Genomic DNA, 26,602 nt, shown 5'->3' with positions numbered 1-26,602 from the left:
ACAGTGCCACACACACAGGCTGACAGTACTGCATCTGTGGCACCTGTTACAGTGACTTCAGTGTGACCCTGTTTCCCACCACCCTGGTCCCACTTGGCCTTCTGTCTTATAACCTGGTCTCTTTATCTTATTGTGTCACCTTCAGCACTACAGTAAGACAGAGTGTCTGAGGCTGCCATGATGACTCATGAATGTTATCTCAACTACCTGGAAGGCTGAGACTGCAAGATCACAACTCAGGAGCAGCCCAGAAACTTAAGAGACCCTGTCTCAAAATAGAATAAAAAAAGAGGATAGAGCTGGGCAGTGGTGGCACATGCCTTTAATCCCAGCACTTGGGAGGCAGAGGCAGGCGGCGAGGCCAGCCTGGTCTACAGAGTGAGTTCCAGGACAGCCAAGACTGCACAGAGAAACTGTCTTGAAAAACCAAAAAAAAAAAAAAGAGGATGGGGTGTGCTTCAGTAAATCACTTTTCAAGCAAGTGTGAGGTCTAACACTTGATCCCCAGCATTGGGCAAAGAAAAGAGTTTGGAAGACTTGAGGCAGGACAAAAAGACAGGGAAAATTAAAGAGAATATGTGCATGCTGGGTATGGTAGAGCACGCTTTTAATCCCAGCACTCAGGAGGTAGAGACAAGTGGATCTCTATAAATTGGGAGTCCAGCCTGGTCTACAAAGGGAGTTCTAGAAAAGCCAGGGCTGCTCCCCAAACCCAACCCTCCTCTGTGTGTATCTGCGCGCATGTGTGCATGTGTGTGTGTGTGTGTAGGGGGTGGAGGTGGGCGGCTAAAGTGATGGATCAATGTTTAAGAGCATGTGCTGTTTTACAGGACCAGAGTTCTGTTCAATTCCCATCACTTATGTCGACAATCTCATAGTCGCCTGTAATTCTAGCTCTAGAGGGATCTGATGTCTCTAGTTTCTTTGGGTACATGCACTAACATGCACAGAGATATAAACATGCACACATACAACTAACACACATTTTAAAAAATTCAAGGCCACCTTATCTACAGTGGGAGTTTGAGGCAAGTCTGAGCTATATGAGACCCTATGTACTAGAACAAACAAACAAAAAACTAAAGATTATCTTCTAATAATTTGGTCATTATGCTTAAAAACTGCAAAAAAACATGATTTTTAAAAGGAGCCATAAAAACTCAACCAAGAAAACAAACCTACTACAAATATTCCTTTGCCAACACACACACACACACACACACACACACACACACACACATATGAATGAACCATAAACAACTGTTTATAGTCAGTTGCTAGAGGCCTGTGGCCAGTGGCTAACCATATGTTCTTTTAGCACAGGTCAGCCATTTAGAAGGCCATGGACCCTCTCCACTTCATGCTACTCTACTTACACTTTAGAGTTCCCTGCCATCTCTTTAAAAGTAAAAAATGATAACCAGACTCGCCGGGCAGTGGTGGCGAATGCCTTCAATCCCAGCACTTGGGAGGCAGAGGCAAGTGGATTTCTGAGTTCAAGACCAACCTGGTCTACAGAGTGAGTTCCAGGACAGCCAGGGATACACAGAGAAACCCTGTCTCAAAAAGTCAAAAAACAAAACAAAACAACAAAAAAAAAACAGACTCAGTGGGTAAAGACATTTGCCCTGTAAGTCTAGCAACCCGAATGCAATGCCTGAAACCCACACAGATGGAAGGAAAGACTGAACTCCACAAAATTGCCTTCTGACCTCCCCTCATAACCTGTGGTACACACATGCACACATAAAGTAACAATAAAGATTAATTTTACTTATGTAGGAGCCCTCAGTGGCCAAAAGAGAGTGTCAGATCCTCTGGAATACAATTGTGAGCCATCAACCAAAGTGCTGGGAACAAAACCCAAGTCCTCTGCAAGAGCAGTAAGCACTCTTAAACTACTGAACCATTTCACCAGCCCCCAAGTATGTACACTTTAAAATGAAAATTAGATGCTGAGGGAAAACTAGCCTAAAGGCCTTCTTATTACTGAAGGAGCACATTTGTCCCCAACCCCATCTCCTCTTCGGGACCTATGCACTCTCAAGCCTCTACTGCTCCCATCACATGTGCTCCCTTCTCTTCCATCTGTCTCCTGGATGTAGGGCCTCTATTGGCTTACCCACACCTTCCTTCTACCTAAACCAGATGCCTTCTCACAAGGCCCTGGAGATGGTTATAGTATGTCTTGCCAACTATTTCTGGGTTAGGATCTCTCCAGCCTGGAACTCTACCTTAGAATAATTCCTCCTCTCCTGACCTCTTTCTTCCCTTCCTTCAATTCACCCTGTCCCCAGGGCACGTATTCTCAATGGCATCTCCAGCCAGAATCCCTTCTAACTAGTCTGTTTTTGTCAGTTACATACTACATTTCTATCTGAAACCTCCTAGTCTCAGTGATCTCTTTTCCTTCTTAAGGCTATGTTTTATATGATCCTTTGTTCTTGATTCTTCTCCTATATCTTGAATAGTCATCCCCTTATTTTTTCCAGTGGCCACTGTTTGGAGTCCCAGCATAGGACTGTTGTTTCAAAGGATTTCCCTAACTCTCGTCTCGCTTCAACATCAACATCCCCAGTTTCCTCTGAACAGGGGAACAAAAATACTCCTGTGATCATACTATGGTTACTTACCAAGTGCTATCTCCCTGCTTCATACTATGGTTACTTACCAAGTGCTATCTCCCTGCTTCATACTTGGGGCTCCATGTGGCTTAGCTCAAAACCTTACTTCCTTCTCCTGCCTGCCCCATTGCCAGTTCTTAGACCCATAGGGACACCTGTAGTCCTCTGAAGAGGACCACGTTTGTTTCTCATAGTCCTATTCTGGCCGTGACTCAAGCTGATCACATCTGCTTAGCACCTTCATATAATCTCAAAAAAAAAAAAAAAAACAAACATGCTCTGATAGTGAACCTGTCTTCTCTACCCTTGACAATTTGTCTCACAAGCATCTCAGGGTTAGTTTCTATAGCAGTATCTGCTATCCAAACTCTGGCTGCTACCTCCAAACCTCAGCTACCTTCCTCCTGCAAGGCTTCCCCATCTGTGGGTGACTAATTGTCCTAACAGACACTGACCCTCCCCCACTACGCACATGTGGAGGTGGTCCTCACAGTTGTCAGCTGAGCAGCCTGTCTGCCCTCTTGGAAGGGGATGGATATCATCTGCTCTCTAAACGGCCACCACAAAAACAAGTACAGTAAAACAGGATGGCTACTCCTTTGGACAGGCAGAGCACAAGAAAAGTTCAAGAAAAGCAACTTAGTACAATCAAGAATGCAACAATATCCAGGATCTCTGGTATTGCCAGACAGGATGGTAAAAGATCAGTAACTCCACCACTCTGGAGTGCTGATACAAAAAGATCACAAAGTTGCCTATAAGGAAAAGGTGGGGTTAGAGTACTCAGTGCACTTAATGCAAAACTATTCTTGCCCAGAACTGGAGCTCCCAGCGCTGACATCGGGTGGAGGCGCCCTCTGCTGGTCTCTAGAGCACCTTCACCCAGGTGCACATACAGACCACTTGTTTCTAACAGCCTTCGCTGTCATGGAACTCTTTGGTGATCAGGCTGGCCTCAAACTCACAGAACTCTACCTCCAGAGTGCTGGGATTAAAGGCAGGGGCCACCACACCTGGCTTCACTCTTTTTTTTTTTTTTTTTTTTTTTTTTACGACAAAACATTAAGGAGACTATGGTGACTGCAGATCTACGATATTCCTCTATACATTCCATTAGCTTCTGCTTATAACTTCATGCCCCTCTCACACATATAAACTAGGTTCTCTACCATTGTTTGCTACTACAAACAGCTGTGCACTGAAACAAATTTTAGAGGAATCTTCAACGAATCATATACTGGAAAGGCATCCTCAACCTTCTGTGGGGGCTCCCATTCCGTATCTGTCCTCAACGCATCCGAATCACAAAGTAAGTTGTGCAACAAAAGGAAAAACAGCAGCTTGGAAAGAGCAGAAGAGGGAGCGGGTCCTTATTACCACGGGGGTGGGAGGGAGCATCCAAGAGGTGTTGACGTGCTCTGTGGCTTGTTCCCCAAAGCACGGACGAGGAGCATCTCGGAGATCAGGCCTTACCCTAGGAAGCAGCCGCGGGCAGAAGGTGGCCCCGTTGAGCCCGGACAGGTCCGTTCGTTCGGCCTGTACAGGATCTAAACTAGTACAATCCGGGGATTTTGCACTGACAGCGCTGGCTCTCCGGCTTCTCTCAACAACCGCAGCCGCGGCTGAAGAGCTTGAGGTCACGCCGGGAGAGGCAGCCAGGCCCGCCCGCTGCCTGTTGCAATCACTGCTCGAATAGCTTCGAGGGACGGGGACAAGCCAGAGGCCACACTCGGACCCACGGCTGGCGACAGAACCTGACCAACCGGGCTGCGAGGGCCACGGTCCGCTTCAGCCACGCGCAGGCCTAAGCGGGCCCGCGCCACAGCGCCAGGCCCGCGCCGGACGCCCGGGGGTCGCCCGGCCAAGCCCCCGCCACGTCAGGCAGTCGCCCGCGCCCGCCCCAGGCGCCCGCGGTACTTGGCCCAGATCTCCGCGCCCGCCGCCATCCCCGCTCCCTCTCCCATCCCCGCGTGCAGCGCAAGCTCGGCGACGAAGGGCTGCCGGGCCCGCACGGTACATGCCTCGCAGCTGACCTGGTGCTGCCGCAAGCTGAGGCCGCTCTCGCAGCAGGCGGGAGGCGGGAGGCTGGAGGTGGGGGCGGAGCCTCGCCGTCACGTGGGATGGCGCGCAGGCGCAAGGGGACTCTAGGGAGTGGGTCGCTGTTGGGCGGGGCGGGGAGAGGATGAAGGGTCAGACCCGGGCTGCTCTTCCGAAGGATGGGATCCGCTGTCCGGAAGCTCCACCCTCGAGGTGCCTATTGAAGGTGCAAACCTAGGCCCTCCTTCTTTCCCTTTCTCCTGGCCTCATTCTTACCCTCACTCATAGCTTCTTCACTGGCTTGTCTCTTCACACCCTTTCACTCACCATCTCCCTCATTGCCTTCTTCCTTCCCTCACTTTCCCGTTTCCTCCCTGATTCATTTCTTCGTTTCTCCCTGCATTACTTCCTTCCCTCTTCATCGTGCGTCCATTACTTCACTCATCGCCTCACTTGTCCCCTCCTTCTTGCTTCTTCCTTGCTCCCTCTCTAGGTCGCTCCCACCCTCTCTATCTTTTTCTGTCTTCCTTTCCCTCACAGCCCTATTTATTGTCTGAGGTCTTCCTTCTGCCTCTTATTTCCTCCTTGCGGAGTTCACTCCCTGAGTGAGTTCTTCTCTCATTGTACTTTAGACTTTGGAAGGGTCCTCGCCGGGTGCTTGCTGTGGAGAGTGAAAACAAGCGAAGGCTTTATGTACGGACAAGTGTTGATTTTCCTCTTTTCTGAGACTCCAGAGTAAATCTGGTTCCCAGTCCCAATACTCACCTGCCCCTAGCTGTCCTGGGGACACCCACTTTTCTCTGCCTCACCTCCAAGAGGACCACACTCTGAGAGGCGCATACCTATAGCAGAATCCAAGAGTGGAGCTGGAGGGCCTTCTTACAGATAGATGGGAGGAAATTGTAGTTTCAATATGGTGGAGAATGAAAGAGAAAAGATGTCGCCGAAGAAGCCTCCTCATGAAAAGGGGGAGAAAAAAAGGAAGAAAATGAATAAAAGAAAGGCTGTTTTAGGGGAGCCCTAATTCTGTCCAGAAGCCTAGCTATGGATCCAGATGAAAAGACCCAGCCTCTAGAAAAGGAGGCACCCAATGCAGGTGGACTTCTACCTGTCAGGGCTCCCTGGACCAAATAACTCCAGCTGTGTTGCTGGAGACTTTTAGACCATGATAAAAGTATTCTAGCAAGGGATACCACCAGCAAATATATGAGATCCAACAAAAAGTAGAAGACAACACTCCCTTGTCATTTCTGACTATCAGAAAACACAACTGAAACAGGTCACCCACTAGAAAGTTCTAGAGATACAGAATAGCAGAATAGGAAGAAATCTCAAAGTCTATGCCCCAAACCTAGTTTATATAGTATGAAGCTCTTCCCATTCTAAAAACTTAAGCCCACTTTGATCTCTGGATTTGAAAGGAAGATTCGTTTTCCCCTTGTATAACAGTTTTCCCCAAGATTGGAGCGTTCCATTCTTCAGGAAAACTCCTTAAGCAGGAAGGTTAAAAAATTCAAAATAGTTTCAGGAAGTCCTTGAAACTGACCAAATACACTTGGTCCCTCCCTGTCAGAGAAATAATAAAAGCTGAGACAGGTGAAACTGAGCTGCACAAAAGACTCTGAGAGGAGAAAAGCTGCACAGTAGACTCAGACCAGACCAGCTGCCTTGACAAACCAGAAAGCAGCTGGGCTGCCTGGAAGAGGTTTAGGCCATCCAACATACCTGGAAAGGACTCTCCAAACTCCTCCCCTGCCTGCAGGCTGTGCAGTGTGCTCCAGGCTCCCAGCCTGCTGTGCAGCTGTCTTTGAGTCATTTCTGTTCCTTAAGTAACCTATCACCTATATCCCTGTAAGTAACCTCAATAACCTTGTTGGTTCACCAAGGTGGGCTTCGCTCTGTTGTGGGTTCCTTACCTGGGATGAGTAGTTGTGTGTTCTGTCTCCCCAGGAAGAGTTTTGTCAAACCCTTCAAGACCCGGTTATGGCTTCCGAGGCCCTTAACAGTCTATCTCTCTTCCCAGCTCCTCTTCAGACCTGATCCTGCGGTCCCCCTGCAGGGCCCCCTCTCCTAATAAAGCTCTTCTGAAGGGTGATGTGCACCTATCCTTTCTCATGAACCTTCCAATGATACACCAAAGTAAGGGTCCCACTGAAGTCCATATTTATGAACCAAAGAGTTTATTAGACTTACTTATAGGAGATTGGGTGACCCCAAATAGCTGTATCACTTCAGAGTCCCGCCCTGTCACTGATGACACCTCACAGGAGCTACACCATTCAGTCTCAGTTTCAGTTAGTCTTCTACTTCTTATATACTCCAGAATCTCCCAAGATCACATGCACCTAGGAGGAAGGCCAAGAGGAGTAACTAGAAACCCAGCTGAGGGACCTATGGGCCTCCCCTTTTTATTAATGAGGGAGTATCATTACTATTATTGCAGACCTAGACAGTACTGTATTGTTCTGCTCAGTTGGTTATTGTGGCTAACAGGCACTCTCTACCCCAAGGTGGCTCTGGGAATGTCATGGAGAAGAAATCCATACTACAATTGTTATCTTGTTAGTCTTATTGGAGAGCAATACCAGCAAGATCTTCAGTAGGTGGATACAGGCAGATCCACCTACTGCCACAAGCACCAGAGTGAAATGACACAAGACCAAGGGAGGCAAAAAGAGAGTTCCCGGTCCATCACCAAAATGTCACACTAGGAAGGACGGTGCCAAGCAGAAGATGTCATAAGAAAGGTGTCACAGAGAAATCAGGGCTCTTTTTCCTTTGTGGATTCTTATTCTCACTGATAATTTTTTTCTTTTGGTTTTTGTGTGTTGCGGATTTTGATTTTTGCCTTTATTTTTGAGGTGGTCTCTCTATGTAGCCTTGGCTTGCCTGGAACTCACTATGTAGACCAGAGTCAGATCCACCAGCCTCTCTGCCTCTTGAGTGCTGGGATTAAAGGCATGCACTAACACACCTGGCAATAAAAGAATTTGAAAATGGCCTCAGAAGGAAGCCGGGGGACTCTCCTGTTAGACTTTGAAAGGAAGAGCAACAAAGCAAGCAAGCTAAAGTCCCAAGCAGTGCCAGGAGGATGGAGGTGGAGAAGAGGAGGGAAAGTCAGGCTTGTTGTTCGGAACAACAACAGATGTCTGCAAAGATTTAGGGCAGGGGTCTTCAGAGAAGCACAGAGAAGCCATGTGCCAAGGAAAGCATGTGTCCCCAAAGGCTAAGGCATTCCAACACTTGGTCCCAGTTGGTTGTGCTGTTTGTAAAGGGGGTGGGGGGTGCAGCCTTGAAGGAAGTATATCACCAAGGGCAGGCTTAGAGCACCTAAAGCCTCCACCCATTTCCTGGTCAGCTTCCTGCTACTGCCAGACCTGCCACATGTCTGCCATGTTCCTCTCCACCTTGGTAGACTTTTAATCTCACAGAATCTTATGCTAAAGTAAATTTTGTTTTCCTTAAGTTGCCTTTGGCCATTCTATCACAGCAACAAAAATGTAACCCATAGAACGTGTTAGTTTGCTATTCAAAAACAAGATACAAAAGGAAACCTGGCAGTGGTGGCAGGCACCTTTAACCCCAGCGCTCAGGAGACAGAGGCATGTGGAGCTCTGGAGTCTAAAGCTGGTGTAGGACAGGCAGAGGTGCACACAGAAAGCCCTGTTTTAAAAAACAAACAGACAGACAGAAAGGGGGAAAGATAACTTACACTTTTTGAGTTAGAACTCAGAAAAGTGGGCCAGTTTAGCAGTGAAGATGTGGAACCAGCTGCCTTGAGGACCAGAGCTAAGGGGAATTATTGAATTAAGAGGATAATTATTCCTCCCATGTCGCTATCATGTTTCCAGGGAAATCGTCTTTTTCTAAGCATATCATGGTCAGGTTTACTCTTAAGGGGTAATAGGACAATAGGATATAATATTCTATTCTTTGGGGCAGAACAGAACATCCTGTCTCTGCCCACACCCAGGACCAGATAGAGAACTCAGGTCCACTCTTTTGACGAAGAAATAGCATTTCCTTAGTCCCAACAAGGTGCAGATGCCTCCGCCTTCATATGATGCTTTAAATCTTCACCCGTGGAACTTGTGGGCAGGTGAGACGACTCAGCAATTAAAAGGTACTTGCTCACGCTGGCAACCTGGGAACTATGGTGGAGAGAGAGAACTGACTCCTGTATGTTGTCCTCTGACCTCCACATGTGCATCCCGGTACATTATGCATACCCAATCAATCAATATCAAGTTTGTTTGCTTGTTTGTTTATGACAAAGTTTCTCTACATAGTCCTGGCTGTCCTGGAACTCACTAGGTAGACCAGGCTGGCTTCAAAATCATAAAGATCTGCCTGCCTCTGCCTCCCAAGTGCTGGGATTAAAAGCAAATGCCACTGGCCCATCAATATGTAATTTTTTAAAAGGTGTGTGTTTTGTAATGCTTAGCTCTCTAATGTTACAATGGGAGGAAAAGTCCACAAATTGATTGTGAGGGAGGGACTAGCCCTCCTCAATGGCCTCTAAGCTGTTAATGTCTGGAGCTGCTTGTACTCTAAAGCTAATTGTGTCCCCAAAACTGTTTGCCTGAGAGGGTCTGCACTTAGTTTCTGGGAACCTGCCTCTAATTGATTCTGATTGGCAAATAAAGATGCCAACAGCCAATAGCTGGGGAAAAGGAGAAAGAAGTGGGATTTAGGATTCCCAGGCATGGGACCTCGAGGAAGAAGGAGGAAATCCACCATGCCTGAGGTGTGGTCAGGAGGGAGAAGCAGAGCTGCCATGGAGATCGACTGAGAACAGCCCAGAGGATCCTCAGTTGGGTCAGGAGCAGGCAAGAAGGAACATAGGAATTAGGAAGTAGTCACGTGGACTTATCGGCGGGCGGTAGATCCTGACATCAGTCAGGCAGATGCCCAGCTATGTGCTGCTTAAGGCATATTGAAACATAATGGCTATGTGTGTGTGTCTTTCATTCTGGAGCATAAACCACTATGGCAGGAAGCAATCCTGCATCAGGATTTATTAAAAATTAATACTACAAGCCGGGCGTGGTGGCGCACGCCTTTAATCCCAGCACTCGGGAGGCAGAGGCAGGCGGATTTCTGAGTTCGAGGCCAGCCTGGTCTACAGAGTGAGTTCCAGGACAGCCAGGGCTACACAGAGAAACCCTGTCTCGAAAAACCAAAAAAAAAAAAAAAAAAAAAAAAAAAAAAAAATTAATACTACAAATGTCTTTCTATGTGTCTCAATAAAAGTATTTTCCAAGCTAGAACAGAGTTAGGAAAGATTAAAGTGAACTTTTTAAAGAAAATATACTGATAAGAGAGATGTAAATGAGTAAAAGGGAGAAAGTCACCCTGAGACAGGGTAGATCACAGACCTTCACACTGCCTCTCTCTTTCCCTACCAGAAATCAGGTCACTCTTCCTTCAGTCTGTCCCCTAGGATAAAAAGCTGAAGGTGTCTCTTGTGACAGAGCACTCAGGCCTTGGGGAGAAAAGAAATTCTACTCCCCCCTATAACTAAAAGCTAAAGTATGTTCCTACTTAGTGCTGGCCTCTGTAGCCCTTGACATGTAGGCTAGGCCAGACTAAGTCATGTGGTATGGAACTTCTTGCCACCCTCCAAAAACATGTAAGAATCAGAAACCTTTGTTGACAGGGTGTGAAGTTACTCTCTTCCAGGCTCTCTGTCATGCACTACATAGTGACATCAATTAAATGTCTGCAGTACAGCCAGTCCCTGATAGGGTGGCCCTCAGATGACAAAAGGAGTCTGAGAGTGTGGGGAGGGAGTCAGGCACAATGGTCAGGGGAATCTTGCAGCTCTAGAACACTAGCAGTCATGCCTTTTCTACAGCTCTGACTGGATAGCAAACAGATTGTTTCTTTCTTTATACAAGTTTCGTAGAACAAAGACAGACTAATGATTATCCAAGAAGTATAGATTTTATGTCTGATTTTTCTTTAGATGTCCAGGGTAGAACTGGCCCTGGTTTTGGGGTTGCTGGTAAGCCGGCACTTGAGGATGTCAGAGCAGGAAGGGCCACTGGCAGACCAGGTAAGAAACCTCTCAGGCCCAGATCCAGGGCTTTGAATTAGCCCACTCCAACATCTACCCCATCAATAATGCTGGAGAACATAAAGGGGCCCATCCCACAGATCCAAAACTAGAGGACCTCCATGACACAGAGCAACAACAGGATGTTTGAGAGGAGTCCCAATGAGGTTTCAGTATTGGAGTAGCAATAGCAGAAGCCAGAGGCCTCGTGCCAGATAAATGAGTCATTGCAATGACCATTGCAAGCAAAGAAGTGTGGACAAAAGGGTAGACTGTGGGACACAATGTGACACACCACAGCTTCCACAGAAAGTTTTTTTTTCCTCTGTTGAGGGGAGGTTGCACGGGTGGGGGCAGGTAGTAGAGGAGTAGGATGGAGGACATGACATCAAATTCACCAAGAACCAACAAAAAAGTAAAGAGATAGTCAGGCATGGTGGTGCATGCCTTTAATCCCAGCACTCGGGAGGCAAAGGCAGGCAGATTTCTGAGTTCGAGGCCAGCCTGGTCTACAGAGTGAGTTCCAAGACAGCCAGGGCTACACAGAGAAAAACTGTCTCAAAAACAAACAAACAAACAAAAAAAAAAACCCGAAAACGAAAACAAACAAACAAACAAAAAAACCCATAGAGCAAAGCTCTGTTGTTTAGGAACTCACATGAGAGAACAAAGAATGTCTTTAAGCACAGAATTCTCCCATGCATTGCCCCATAAAACCCCCAAGACGACTTTTCCCTTCAAAACTGAGGAATGCTATCCTCTAAGACATATTGACTTTAATCCAGTTTTCCAAGTCTGCACTTGTGTAAAGCTATCTCCCCCACCTATCTCTGTCTCTGGCTTGTTGCTAACGGTGACAGGGAATATGGCCGGCCTCCAAGCCGGAGTAACACTAGATGTGTGCTGCTGCTGCTCAGCTGGGCCACTCTTTCTAGACTGAACTATGCATTGCTTACATTATAAAGTCTGTTTGCTCTGCTACTGTGTGCCATTGAAGTTCCTCTGTTCTGTGAGCCTACAGAGACTGCTTCTGGGACAGAGAGCAGCCTGAACTGGAGACCTCAAGGGAACATTCTCCCCTCACAAACCAGGCCACTTATAGCCCTGCAATCTTTCTCCCTTGAAAATGTGTGACAGGTCACCTGCTGTGACCCTGCAGCCTTTCTCTTCTCAGCTCTCACAAAAAGCTGACACTCCCCATCCCATCCCCAACCCCCTTCACCAGGAATCCCAGACAACCTGAGACCACAGGCGCCTAGTATACTACTTACTAACCAGGTATGTACTACTTATTAACAAAGCCTGCTGTCGGGGACCTCCCTCCTCCCTGTAAGAACAGACAACTCACTTTGTCAGGAAAATCTTCATTAATAACTCCCCTAATAAGTCTTTTACCCCAAGGGCAGTTCATCTCAGCTCATCTTTCTTGGACCCCCCTCCCATAATTGCATAATAGCCTCAGACCATAAGAAACTTCTTAGGTCTCAAACCCAGGACAAATGGCTAAGTGACTGGGGTGCCGACCTAAGGTATCAAAGCAGACCTGGCCAACCAGGTTCTCCCAGCATCCTCAGTCCATACCTGTTACAGGATATAGGTAGCATACCACATTAACATACCCTAAACTTCTCCAGCCCACAGACTAACCTGTTCTTCCCTTAGTGGCCTTTCTCTATATAATCCAGGCATTTTGGTTACCTGGCACTTTACCCTCCTAATTCTCCCCACTCCTCACATGGCCCAGTTTCAGGGCCATGTTCACACTGGATTTTCCCAGATGTCTCTTCCTCTGTCTCTGTTCTCCCTTTTATTGGCAATAAACCTCCTCCACCATACCTAGTAGGGTCATGTCCTTCCTTCCCATTTCTTTTTATCATTCAATAAAAAATTCATTCATTCACTGAGTTCCACTGTACTGAGCAGTGAGCAATAAGCCCTAGCCTTGGAAATGACTTGGCCCCAGCCTGACCAGTCTACTCCACATGCAGAAACAATGTATGGAAAACAACTCACCCTTCTCCCAATCAAATCACATTCTCACACACATACACACACACACACACACTCACATACAAACGCACACAACACACACACATACACACAGCTGTAACTTCTTGTAACTACTTGTATACATGGTCCTCGACCTCACTCGATGTTCTTAGCCTTCATCCTGTGGAAAGGTTGGGCCCTCACTGTTCCAATAGAGCAGTCTCAGCTGCAAGATCCCATCTGTTTGCTTCTCTGCCTCAGTTTTCTTACAAGCTCCATTTCCCAAGTTATCTAACAATCTCATATTCTATCAATGTGGGGTCCACATCCGGATAAATAAGCAGTGTAAATGTGAATTCCTGGAAAGATGTCTGCATTGAATACTGATGAAAACTTTTTTATGTGTGTGTGTGTTTTCGAAACAGGGTTTCTCTGTGTAGCCTTGGCTGTCCTGGAACTCACTCGGTAGACCAGACTGGCCTCGAACTCGGAAATCCTCCTGCCTCTGCCTCCCGAGTGCGCCACCACGCCCGGCTACAGATGAAAACTTTAATAACTGTGGAGAGTTTGGAATGTTGCTTGACTTAGTGTGGGTTTTATTGCTGTGAAGAATGTCAAAGGCAACTTCTGCTTTAATGGTTTTAGAGCTTTATTGTAGAAAGGCAGGGAGAAGGAGAAAAGGGTGAAAGAGGGAGAGAGGTCAGCCAGGGCCACGTGGAGACAAGAGGGAAGGGAGAGAGAGAAGGAGGGCTAGAGATGAGAGTAAGAAAGGTGAGAGCTTAAAGAGCCCAAGGCAACTCTTATAAAGGAAAACATTTAACTGGGGCTGGCTTACAGTTCAGAGGTTCAGTCCATTATCATCATGGTGGGAAGCATGGCGACACCCAAGGCAAACATGGTGCTGGAGAAGGAAATGAATTCTACATCTTGACCTATAGGCAGAAGAAGGAGACTGTGCCACACTGAGCATAGCAAAACCTGCCTCCACAGTGACATACTTCCTCCAACAAGGTCACGCCTAACAGTGCCAATCCCCTAGGGCCAAGCATTTAAACACAAGAGTCGCCGGGCGTGGTGGAGCACGCCTTTAATCCCAGCACTCGGGAGGCAGAGGCAGGCGGATTTCTGAGTTCGAGGCCAGCCTGGTCTACAAAGTGAGTGCCAGGACAGCCAGGGCTACACAGAGAAACCCTGTCTCAAAAAACCAAAAAAAAAAAAAAAAAAAAAAAAAAACACAAGAGTCTCTGGGGACCACACCTATCCAAACCACCACAGTGCCAATCTGATAACCTAATCACAATTTCTTTGGAGCATAAATAAAATGATAAAGACTTTTGTAATGTATTAACTTAACAAAACCCTCTTCTCCACCAATGGAAGGACTAAGAATGCTATCAGATAGCAGCTGAGAATGCTCACTTAATATTTCCTCTGGTGTAGTTTACAATGTATTGATTTATGAGCTTCTTTGTTCTGTTACTATTAAAAAAAAAAAAAAACAAAATATGAAAAACTGCCTCCAGAATGAAACAGGGAACCTGGGGTGGCCTTGAGCTGTGTTCCGAAGCCATGATCACTCATATTTGGCTCCAGAATAAACTACCTCTTATTTCCTTTGAGGTGAGATCTGGTGTGTGTGTGTATGTGTGTGTGTGTGTGTGTGTGTGTGTGTACAGCAGTCATCTCAGTTGTCTTTCCTGTGACTGACATTTGGGGTGAGTCACCATGGGTACCTTACTTAGGAGTTAAGCTGTAGAGTTTTTGTGAGACATCCCAAGTCACTGAACTGGGCTCCCAGGAGTAAAGGTTTGACTGTTAAAGTATAAGCATTTTTTTTTTTTGGCCTTTTAATCTCTATAGAAACCTAGGTAGGAAACCTGATGTAGAGCTACCTGTGGTACATTTGTGACAGGACAGATGCTTAGAGACACATCTCAAGATGAGCCTGGTGGGATACCCTGTAATCCAGCCATTGAGGCAGCTGAGACAGGAGAATCACAAATTCAAGGTCAGGCTAAGCAAACTCAAAATAAAGGCTGGGAATGTGCTCCGTGGTGGAGCACTTCCTAGAGTATAAAATGAGCACATGACCACTCCCAGGAATGGTTGAGAAGAAGGTGTTTACTGTAGAAATGAGGAAGAACACAGCCAGAGGCATCTAGAAGAACCCAGAGCAAAGAGAGAAAGGAGTACATTATACAGATCCAACTGGGCCAGAGAGGAGAGGGGGTGGGGTCTGGGGGGAGAAACCAAGAGAGCAAAGAGAGAAGATGAAAGAAATGGCAGGATTATATAGGAATGAGAAGCTGAGGGAAGGGAAGCCCTTGCTTGGGCTGGGAAAATTTAGGGGATATGGTGTTGATCTTGAACTCAGGACAAGTGGCTATTTAACATGTCAAAGTAGACTCTGGCTGCCCCTTTCCCTCCATCTGTACTCACTCTTACCTTTCATCATGACTGGCATACCATGACCCCTACCCTCAACCTCTTCAGCCCAGGGGCTGGGCTGGGCTTCCCTTTCCCCAGCTTCTCAGTCCTAAATAACCAGCAACTTTGGCTATGTCCTCCTGTTCCTCTCTCTTCCCACCCCACACCAATATGGCCTGGTGTAGTCTTGATCTTTCCACTTCTGGCTGTTTTCTCCCTCCACCTAACTAGTCATCTTGTTTGTTTTGTTTGTTTGTTTTTGGTTTGGTTGGTTGGTTGGTTGGTTGGTTAGTTGGTTTTATTGTTGTTGTTGTTTGTTTTGTTTGTATTCATCTAATGCTGAAACCCAGGAGTAGCATAAATGAGCTTCCTTCCAAAAGACTCCACCTCTCTGAACCAAGCTGCTGATAACTCTTCTGAGGTATACATGGATCATTTGTTTCTACTGGCTTCTGCCACCCACAAAATTTGACTCCAGATTCTAGAGTCCACCCTTTCAGCTGCTTCTTCACTCCACAGGCTCTGACCATTGGCCTCTCTTTGTCAATTCTCGCAGTCTCTCTGGCCTGCTATGCCCATGTGGGTCTCCACCCCTGTGGGCATCTACACCCCTGTGGGCAACTCTCTTCTTTCTTCTCCTACTCTACTAGATAAGTATCACCTGGAACTGCCTGCTCTGTCTACTATTACTACAAAAGCCACACTAGTGCCAGGAAGCTCTCCTCACCTTACTGAGCCCCTGGTCACATGGAAAAGGGACGCCTTTCTGGAATTTGGGACCTCAGACAGCTCAGTACATTTGGGAATGCCCAGATTGAAATTCTTGTCATCTTAAAACTTCCCCTTGTTCTCATATCTCCCCGGGCAGCTGCCTGCTAAGTCCTGAAGCATTGCTAAGCACTCCTGAACCAGTACACTGCTGTTATTAAAGCCTTGCTGTCTTACTACCAGACTTGTCTTGATTTGGCTTCAATACAGCTCAGTGACAAAGATATTAAAATTAAAAAATTAAAATTAATGAAAAAACCTAAATTGGCATTCTTGCTGGGAAAATGAATGGCTCAGTGTTTAAAAGCACATGATTTTGCAGAAGACCCAGTTTCAGTTCCAGCACCCACCTCAGACAGCTTACAACTGTCTGTAATTCCAATTTCAGAGAGCTCACGCTTTTCTTACCTCCTGGGCACATTCACAGACACACACATACACATTAAAAAAATAATAAAAATTTTAAATGGCATGCTCAATTTACAATTTCTCTCATGTGATAACAACTTCTGACACTACACAAATAATCCCCAAATCTCTGCATGTCCAAAAGTCTCCTACCTCTAAGGTATTTCTATTTACCACTCTTTTCTGTTCATGTGTTTTTATTTATTTAGTTAGTTTTTGAAACAGGGTTTCTTCATGTAGCCTTAGCTGTCCTGGAACTCACTCTGTAGGCCAGGCTGTAGCTGGTCTTTGCTACTTTGTGAGTTCTTCTTCTTCCTCACCCTTTATCCCCATCCCCATTTGCTCTTAACCACTGAGCCATCTCTCCAGCCCCACTAGAAAACTTTCTACATTACATGTTCTGTTATGTTCTGTGCCCTCGGAAACCAGGAGAAGTCAGTACAACTGTTTTGTATAGTTACTCACAATATGCTTGAACCTGAACCAGCCACACAACGTCACATCCTGCACCTATGTATAAGCTTTTATGGTATTTGTCTTTATAAGCTGCCCCTGGGATGGAACCCAACATGAGAGAGACACCTGTGCCAATATAAGAAACTATTTGGAATAAGACTTCCATTTTGACTACCAAAGTTTAAAATCCCAAGACTTCCCTGGGAACTGACACCCTACTTGGCAGAAAGAGACATGTATGTCGGTAAGTGACATCCTGGTTGACAAGTTAAGAATGTTAACTTGTGGGGGCTGGTGAGATGGCTCAGTGGGTAAGAGCACCCGACTGCTCTTCCGAAGGTCCGAGGTTCAAATCCCAGCAACCACATGGTGGCTCACAACCATCCGTAACGAGATCTGGCGCCCTCTTCTGGAGTGTCTGAAGACAGCTGCAGTGTACTTACATATAATAAAAATAAATAAATCTAAAAAAAAAAAAGAATGTTAACTTGTTAATGAATGTTAGACAAGTCCCATCCTTGTATAGAATTTAGAACAGGAATATTAGACAAGTCCTCTGCCACTGTTGAATACCGCAACCAACGGGAACAAAGTGTACAACAAAGATATTTTCCTAAGAAATCCCCGATCCATCAATCCTGATTGATAAAATAACTTGGCACAAATGTTTTTGGATCTGGGGCTTAAAAACCCTGTAGGATCTTAACTCAGGGTTGTGGTTCAGTTCTGGATTCTGGACCATGGCCTATGTCAACCAGTCCTGGGGGATATGCTCAATAAACTATGCCTGTCTGATTGAGATCAGTGTTCATTTGTTTGTGAGGCAATTCCTGAACCCCAACGCCCACCCACCCCCAGTTTCTTTCCCTTATCACTAGCTAGGAGAGAAAAAAAAGGGTGGGGGGAACCTGTGAATCTAATTTCTTTCCTTTTCTTTTTTCTTTAACCACAGCTACTAACAAACCTCAACCAACCTCCCTAAATGACCACAACCACACACACCACCTCCTGGCCTCTTGGGGACCTACCACTTATATCCTCTGAAAAGTTCCCAGAGTTCCAAATGCCACACAATCACAGAAATGTCTATAGCTGGCAAAACCATCTTTCTACTAGAGCATGAGGAAAATCATAATCGGTTTCCTACATCTGGAATTAAAGCTAAATCACATTCTTATAATATTTATTGTTAAAAAGAAATAATTAGGGCTGGTGAGATGGCTCAGTAGGTAAGAGCACCCGACTGCTCTTCCGAAGGTCCGGAGTTCAAATCCCAGCAACCACATGGTGGCTCACAACCATCCGTAACGAGATCTGACTCCCTCTTCTGGAGTGTCTGAAGACAGCTACAGTGTACTTAACATATAATAAATAAAATAAATCTTTAAAAAAAAAAGAAATAATTATCAAAACCAAAATTTCAAAAATACCACTACACCAGTCTGTCCCATGTCAATGTTGCACTTGTCTCCACAGATGAAGTGATGAGATGAGACCAATACCCAAGCTTTGTAAATACATGGCTTGGGCTGGACCCAGAGTATTTCTTTCTCTGTTCTAACTATTCCTAAGCTGAGGTCTGAAAGCTTCTAGCTTCCACACAATCTAATCTTCCAAGCTGACCGATTCAATCTGACCTCTCTTGGCTTCTCACTGAATTGCTCTGCGTGGCCTTAAACTAACTTTGGCAATTTCTCTAATCTCCTTGTTCCTTCTTATTCTCTGGTCTTTGCTTCATGAACTGAATGTAAATGAACCCAACCCTACCACAGTGCCTCTTGATTGCACTCAACTCAACTTGCCACACCCTCCCTGCACAGCTTGTACTGCTCTTAAGCAGCCTCTCTTTCCTGTGCTGTCCTCATGACAGTTGGGCATAGCCGATCTCTGACTCATTCTGTCAAATCTTTCTCTGATTCATCACTTTGCCCTTTAATTAGATGCCACTTTCAAACATGGCTACGTCCTTCTACAAATTAACTTTGCCTTCATTGTTTTGGATTAAAGACTTAGACAGGGTTGGAGAGAAGGCTCAGTGGTTAAGGGCACTGACTGCTCCTCCAGAAGTTCTGAGTTCAATTCCCAGAATCCACATGGCATCTCATAACTGTCTCTAACTGCAGTCCTATGGGATCTGATGTCATCTTCTAGTGTTCATACATACATACATACAAACACCCATATACATAAACAAATCTTAACAAAAACAAAAACAAACCAGAAGGGCTTGGGATGTGATTCCTTGTCAGAGCAGCAATATTGCTGGAATAAATTTTCTCTGTAGCCTCTTACTCTCAGATTTTCATCTCTGGGGTGCTGGAATCAAAGACATGTGACCACTATGCCTACTTCCCATTCTTAAAATCCTCTTATCTCAGAAGACTACCTGCTCCCACACTAGCCAGCTCAGTGTTGAAGAGCTCCCTCTGGTGGTACGCATGTGGGAGAGCTGGAGGGCTGACCAACTGACCCACCTCCCAGGCCCCAGACCCAAAGTTTTGAGTTGGCTCAGCACATCATCTACCCGATGTGTGAACTGCTGGAGCTCATGAAGGGTCAAGTCCTGCTGATCCAAACTACAGATCTCCCCGACTCAGGGCAACAACAGGACATCTGAAAGGAGTCCTGGTGAGGATTCAGTGTTGATAGTGTAGCAGAAGCCAGAGACCTCGATGATCAATGATTCACTGCAATGAACGTTTGCAAATAAAGACAAAAGCACACACTGTGTGACACACTATGACACAGCAGCCTCCACAGCGAGATCTGATTTTTGTTTTTTGGTTTTTTTTAAAGATTTATTTATTTATTACATGTAAGTACACTGTAGCTGTCTTCAGACACACCAGAAGAGGGAGTCAGATCTCATTACAGATGGTTGTGAGCCACCATGTGGTTGCTGGGATTTGAACTCAGGACCTTTGGAAGAGCAGTCGGGTGCTCTTAGCTGCTGAGCCATCTCACCAGCCCGAGATCTGATTTTTCATTTTAGCTTTTTATTTTGTTATGAGGGAGAGGTAGCAAGGATAGATGCAAAGGAGTAGATAGATGGGTGGGGTTGGGGTGCATAATATGAAATTTACAAACAATCAATAATGAGTTTTAAAAAAATCCCTTTATCTCTATTGTAGTTGGAATATATTGACAAATTCCTGCTTAGGGTTACTACCTGCCTCAACAGGATTTATGTTCCCCAATGAAAGACACATACACTATAATTAAATCTTCAACTCAAAATTGCAAGGCTCAAACTTAACAGGGACAAAGCTGTAAAATCCTAGTCTTAATAAAAAGCTACTAACTTGACCTGGGAAATGGTGGTGCATGCCCTTAGTCCCATGAGAGGCAGAGGCAGGTGGATCTCTGTGAGTTCCAGGCCAGCCTGGTCTCCAGAGTGAGTTTCAGTACAGCCAGGGCTGTTACCCAGAGACACCCTGTCTCAAAAAGCAAAACAAAATAAAACAAAAGCCTAGTGACTTATTGTAAACTGCTAGATAATCAAGACGTGCAAGCTAATGCTCATCACCCTACGAACAAGCAAATTATTTACTGTGCTCAGAACTATGCTCATAGATATGCTAAGTACAAATGTAATTCATTTGGTTTTTTTAAGTCTCCTTTATGTGTTTTCAAGGTAAAGCTTAAAGCAAGTAACTAAAAACAAGTAAATTTTGCTTAAAGGTTGGTGTACTTAATAGGTTATGGTCCTCAAACTCATCAGAGATCTGCTAAATATGACAATTGAAATGTTTAATGAAAAGGCTTTCCATGATAGACAGAAATGCTAGCTCCTACTGGGAATCCGAAGTCTATAAAGAAGGCACTGGAGCACTACTGCCCCACCTGCTGGACTGCAGCAACGTTAACCACTGGAAACCTGCCCTATGCCTTGCCTGCAGGCGGGGCTGGGTCCACGCTGTGTACACTGTTGGACGGACTGCCCTGCTCAGCCTTGTCTCAGCAGGTCAGTTTTCCTAGGTTCCTCCTCCACAGGAAAATCTCTCAGACCTTCTGGGGATGGCAGCTGAGGGCAGAGCAGCAGCAGAGTTAATGCTGTCCTGGGTGACAGCCAAAGACCAACGACCCAGACCACCTCGGGAGCCTAGGGAGTGGGGAGTGGGTCTCCGTCCTTTTACTGGATACATAGGCCATTTGGATCACACTTCCTGCTATAATGTACCCTTCTCAGATTGTTGTTTGATAGCTAACAGCAGCCAGCAACCTGGCTCTTCCCCAAGGCTGAATTCTGCTGCCTGTTCAGTTCATTCCATAGAAAAAGCAGCCCCAGGCCTTATCCTTTTTAGAGCTACCAGGTCTCCTACCAAGAAAGGCAAACAGTTTACCTTGCAGCTAGACTCACACTCCTAAAGGGAAAAACTCACCAAACAGGTTTCAAAGTAACTTTTTTTGCTATTCCTTTAATTAAAGGAATTTGATTTGCAATATTTGCTCCCAGAAATCAGCCACCTGTGTCTCATGGTAAATGATTAGATAAAAACAAAAGGTTTCAAGCCTAAGTAAGTTATGAGGGTAGGAGCAAGTTGTAAAGGTCTAAGGAAATGATTTAAGGGACACATAAAAAAAATAAAATTTTCAGATTCCTAAGTTTTTACCATGTGTCTTAGTCAGGGTTTCTATTCCTGCACAAACATCATGACCAAGAAGCACTTGGGGAGGAAAGGGTTTATTCAGCTTACACTTCCATGCTGCTGTTCATCACCAAAGGAAGTCAGGACTGGAACTCAAAACAGGTCAGAAAGCAGGAGCTGATGCAGAGGCCATGGAAGGATGTTCCTTACTGGCTTGCTTCCCCTGGCTTGCTCAGCCTGCTCTCTTATAGAACCCAAGACTACCAGCCCAGAGATGGTCCCACCCACAAGGGGCCTTTCCCCCTTGATCACTAATTGAGAAAATGCCTTACAGTTGGAACTCATGGAGGAATTTTCTCAACTGAAGCTCCTTTTTCTGTGATAACTCCAGCTGTGTCAAGTTGACACAAAACTAGCCAGTACACCATGACTCAAAGTCTATTGTTCTTTCTGTAAATATAAGTTCAGATTATAAACAGTAGTGATGTAAATATGTATAAACGTTTATCTCTCTCTTTTTAAAGTTTTTTTTTTAAGATTTATTTATCATTATATCTAAGTACACTGTAGCTGTCTTCAGATGCACCAGAAGAGGGTGTCAGTTCTCAGTACGGATGGTTGCTGGGATTTGAACTCAGGACCTTCAAAAGAGCAGTCAGTGCTCTTAACCACTGAGCCATCTCTCCAGCCCTGTTTCTCTCTCTCTCTCTCTCTCTCTCTCTCTCTCTCTCTCCTTCTCTCTCTCTCTCTCTCTCTCGTTTGTTTTTGGTTTTGAGACAGGGTTTCTCTGTATAGCCCTGGCTATCCTGGAACTCACTTTGTAGTCCAGGCTGGCCTCAAACTCAGAAATCTGCCTGCCTCTGCCCCACCAAGTGCTGGGATTAAAAGCAAGCGCCACCACCGCCCTGATGTTTATCTCTTTTTGGAAACTTGATTCATGTAACCTTCAGAGAGTTGACTTGGATCCACCTCTCACAGGTCAAAGGGATTCCAGATAAGCACCCCTATCAACCAGCAGCCTAAGATTCCCTGCTTACTGCCAATTCCTTTGGGTGGGATCTCTCCCCTTTCCCACATCTCCCCTTCCATCCCTTCTCTGGTCTTGGGACTGGCCTCTCCCAATTACCAGGATCATGGGTCTGGAAGTTTCAAGTGTACACCAAGACAAAAAAGTTTCTCCCAAGCTCCTCAACTTTACCTTCTGCTCCTAGTCCTAGCAGACCTTCAAACCACTGCAGACTGCAAACTGCAACAAACATGACAGCCCTGAGTGCTTCTGATGGCATTTTGGACCAGCCTGACCCTCTGTGACACAGACTGTCCCAAAGCTGCTGCACTTCCCTACCCCCAGGCAGTCCCACTGAGCACAGGAAGTGAGTGAAAGAGAAGTCTTCAGCCTGTGTTCCTCTGTCAAGAGTCATGACAATCATTCTAGCCTTCCTGGTCCCTCGGCAGGGATGCCCCAGTTTCAGCAGAGATATAAGGGACTATATTGCTGCCCCTTTGTGATAAACAAAGCCTGGTGAATAACTGAGGTCAGTTCCCAGCAGTCCCTGCTCACTAGAACCTGTTATCCTGACCAGCATTCTCTCCAGCCAAAGGCTGTGCGCCCCTTTCCTCAGCTTTTGATTCCTAGATGACCCAGCCATTTTAGCTCTGTGGTCTCTTGGTCTCTGAGTTCCCAGTACTCTTTTTGCTTCCTCTTGCCTCTCCTCTCATGGCCTGGCTCAGTCTGTACCCTTCCAGATGACTCTGGCTATTCCCTCCCTCCTATCTACGGTAAACCTTCTCCTCACCCCATACTGTCACAAGCAAGAAGGTAGATATTCGTGGTTAGTATAACAAAAGTTAAATTTTATTATGCCGAGGATCATCACACTATGTTCACACTTCAAATTCCTAATGAAAGGGCAACATAAACCCCATTTGTCTCCATTTAAAGACCAGGCCTGATTTTTTTTAAAAAGGCCATAAGACATCAGCTTCAAGAATAGACCATAAGTCCCAGAAACTAGGTTATAAGACACCAGCTCTAGGTTCAGACCATAAAATCCAGAACAAAATTATAAAACCCTCTCCCAAAGAGCAGCCTGGGATAGCCACAAAAATGGGAAAATCCCTTATCTCAGAATGGGCCACCTGCCCTGGGCAGCCCTAGTTCATCACATGGTTAAACATTAGTGACATAGGAATGCAGACCACTGACCAGACCTGATTGAACGTCATGACATAGGAATGTAGACCACTGATCACCTGTGACTCTCTAGCACCCACCAATGAAATTTTAGATTACCTAATTCTTTTAGAGAGTTCCCCGGTTCCCTATAAGAGGACTTGTGTGCCTTTGTCTGGGTCACCACTTCAAAGAATGCTTAACCCTGAATGCTGGTTGTTTTTGCAAACTATCTGAATCTGGGGTCTTCCTTCAGTGATTTTCAGACTCTTTACACTAACAACTGTGTTAAGCCTGTCTTTCTAAGGCTACTCACCTGTGCAACATATCTTAGTCAAAGGTCATTTCAAGTGTCTAGCCGAAGTCTCTGATTCCAGAAGTAGAATCCTGGGGGAGATTCTCCAGCTTCAAGGAAGATCAAGATGGAGGCTCTCCGGATGTGCATTGCTCTTGGTCTCTACTTATATACTGTCCAGTGGGTGTCATGGCCTCACAGAGTTTAGGACTATATTTGGTTATCTTGAGTGAGTGATGTCACTGGGCTCTTGTTATCAGGAGCAGCCTTGAGGGTCATAGAGTTCCTGACTAAGCTATTACTACATGCCTTAAAGACTTTTTTTTTTTTTGACTATGTTCATTACACACACATACATGAGCAGTCATGTCCTTTTCGTTTTTTCAGTCTTAGGGTACTGGGTAAGGAAGAGCTGTTAAAGCCCGGATGGAGTGTGCAACAGGTACTTGCTATACTGAGAGAACCTAGAGGCAAGCATGCTTGTTGGTATGTGAATAGACGCACACTTAGCCATTTGTCCTGACATTTGCATGTGCAAAACACTGTGGGGTTGATTTTTAGCCCCACAGAGAAAGAACATCCACCACCAGCAGCACCCCGTTTTGAGACAGGTAAGGTCCTGGCTGCCCTATGTTGGGAGCATGAAGGTCCTTGTGTCACAGATCTCCAGGGACCCCAGAAATTGCCTTCCAATGGGAAAGATGTAAAACCTGTTATTCCAGTCAGAAAGCTGGGAATTGGGGATCCCACTTCTCTACCTACTCAATTTTCATGCTTGACATTGGAAAAACTACCCTGAAAATCTCCTAAATATTTGAAACTCCTCCTTTATACATCTTTATTTATTTTCCTTCACACACACACACACACACACACACACACAAACATAACTCATTAGTTGCATTTTTAAAAACAAACAAACAAACATGTTTCTTTTGGTTTTGCAGTGGTAGTAGTTAAACACAGAGCTTTGTGCTTGGTCAGCAAATGCCCCAGGATCTAGCCATACTCAAGCACTGAGTCTGCTTCTTACTCTGTTGCTTGCTTGCTTTGAAACAGGATCTTACTCTTCAGTTTAGGGTGACCTGGATTGCATTCCTGAAGCTAGCACCAAGGTCTAGTCTCTTATTTGGCCACTTCTTCCTGCTGAGACTGACTACCAAGGTCCAACTATTAAAGTATTGAAGTTCAGCAATCAAAAGCCTCCTTTGGCTCACCTAATTACCTACTTAACATGTCTAATCAAAATTAGACACCTCATCCTAACACAGGGTTTCCCCCTTTGACTTTATAAATCATCATTTACCTATGGGCCAAGGCTGTTTCCTCTCTATCCAGAGGCAGTCCTTTTTCCTCTTCAGGAACAAATATCCCTGACCTCTCCCTTCTTGTTCCTTTCCCCTTCTCCCTAGTCCTCTGTCTCCTGGCTTTGTCTTTTATTCCCTGTCCTTTGTAGCTCTGGGGCAAGTCTCCTTTTGCTGAGAACTTCTGTCTTGGAGGTCCTAGCCACCCCATGGTCCACTTAAGATCAGACCAAATATCTCTTTCTTTTTGCCTTAACAGAGATCTTTGTACAAGGATGTTTATCATAAATTCGGTGTAACAGGAAAAAACAACAACATTGACCTCCTTGCAGAAACAGAAGGATAAAAAGACAAACCCTAGGAGGGATTCCCAGGTTTGCCATAATATTGTTATTAAAACCATGGTTTGGGTTCTGGGATATGTGAGAACCAAAGCTATGTTTTTTGTTTGTTCGTTTGTTTGTTTTTTGTTTTTTTTTCGAGACAGAGTTTCTCTGTGTAGCCCTGGCTGTCCTGGAACTCACTCTGTAAACCAGGCTGGCCTCAAACTCAGAAATCTGCCTGCCTCTGCCTCCCAAGTGCTGGGATTAAAGGCGTGCGCCACCACCACCCGGCTCAAAGCTATGTTTTAAGTTTTAATTACTGTGCCTAAGACACTCAAGAAACAAAAATGCCTCTAACCTGTAAGACCCTTGTCCAAGGACAAATACTTCCTGAGATCCTGGAGGCTGTCTTAGATAAGACAGAAAGCCTCATGTTTCTCCCCTAAACAAACTTGTTTAACCCAACTGCACTGAATATGCCTGATCATATGTAGATTGGAGGTAAGCAGGCAGGGAGTATGTCAGGATGTATGCTTGCTCATGATTGGACCTGATGGGAAATAAGGCAGCCTTATTGACCTCTGCAAAATGTGACTTGTTGCCATTTTCTGGAAACCCAGTAATGGACCTGGCCAGAGCTCATCGCTCTGCCCAGTATATAATTAAAGCTTGCTTCAGATTTGGCTCAAAATTGTGATAATGATTATTCTCACCCAATGGGATTAACAAATAGTTAAATGGTAAAGTCCTTGCTTAGCGTGTGTTTTAGACAGGGTTCTTCAGAATAACAGAGTTCATAGGATAAACCTCTCTATATACATTCAGGAAGGGGACTCATTCAAATTATTTACATGCTGCAATTTGGCTAATCCAACAATGGCTCACTGTGGATGGGAGATCCAGGAATTCAGTAGTTATTCAGTCCTCAAAGCTGCTTGTCTCAGTTGGTCTTCAGTAGATGCTGAAATCCTGAAGATGTAGGATCTGATGCCAGTGAAGGAATGGACTTGCTAACAAGGCAAGAGCAAGCAGGCAAAGAGCAAAAACCTCCTTCTCCTATGTCTTGATATAGGCTTCCAGCAGAGGGTATGGCCTAGATTAGACTTGGATTAAAGATCAGGATCAAAGGCCTATCTTTCCCCCAGTTCATA

The 26,602-nt window shown here is 45.4% G+C and overlaps 1 protein-coding gene across 3 annotated transcripts in view; it reads right to left on the bottom strand.

The window, feature by feature from the left end:
* Positions 1 to 4,727, bottom strand: part of Klhl22 (kelch like family member 22) — a 34,681-nt gene extending 29,954 nt beyond the window's left edge. Inside the window, exon 1 of one of the 3 annotated variants that reach the window (XM_021184725.3) lies at positions 4,658 to 4,727. The gene's annotated coding sequence lies outside the window, so the exon portion shown is untranslated. Of the gene's footprint in view, positions 1 to 4,097; positions 4,579 to 4,645 lie in introns of those variants that run through there. The other 2 variants (XM_021184726.2, XM_029470650.2) reach the window with 2 other exon arrangements.
* Between the last annotated feature and the right edge of the window lie 21,875 nt (positions 4,728 to 26,602).

This window comes from Mus caroli, unplaced genomic scaffold (genome assembly GCF_978045245.1).
Source record: "Mus caroli unplaced genomic scaffold, Mus_caroli_1 scaffold_17, whole genome shotgun sequence".
NCBI lineage: Eukaryota > Metazoa > Chordata > Mammalia > Rodentia > Muridae > Mus > Mus caroli.
This window is presented reverse-complemented; position numbering and strand designations above follow the sequence as displayed.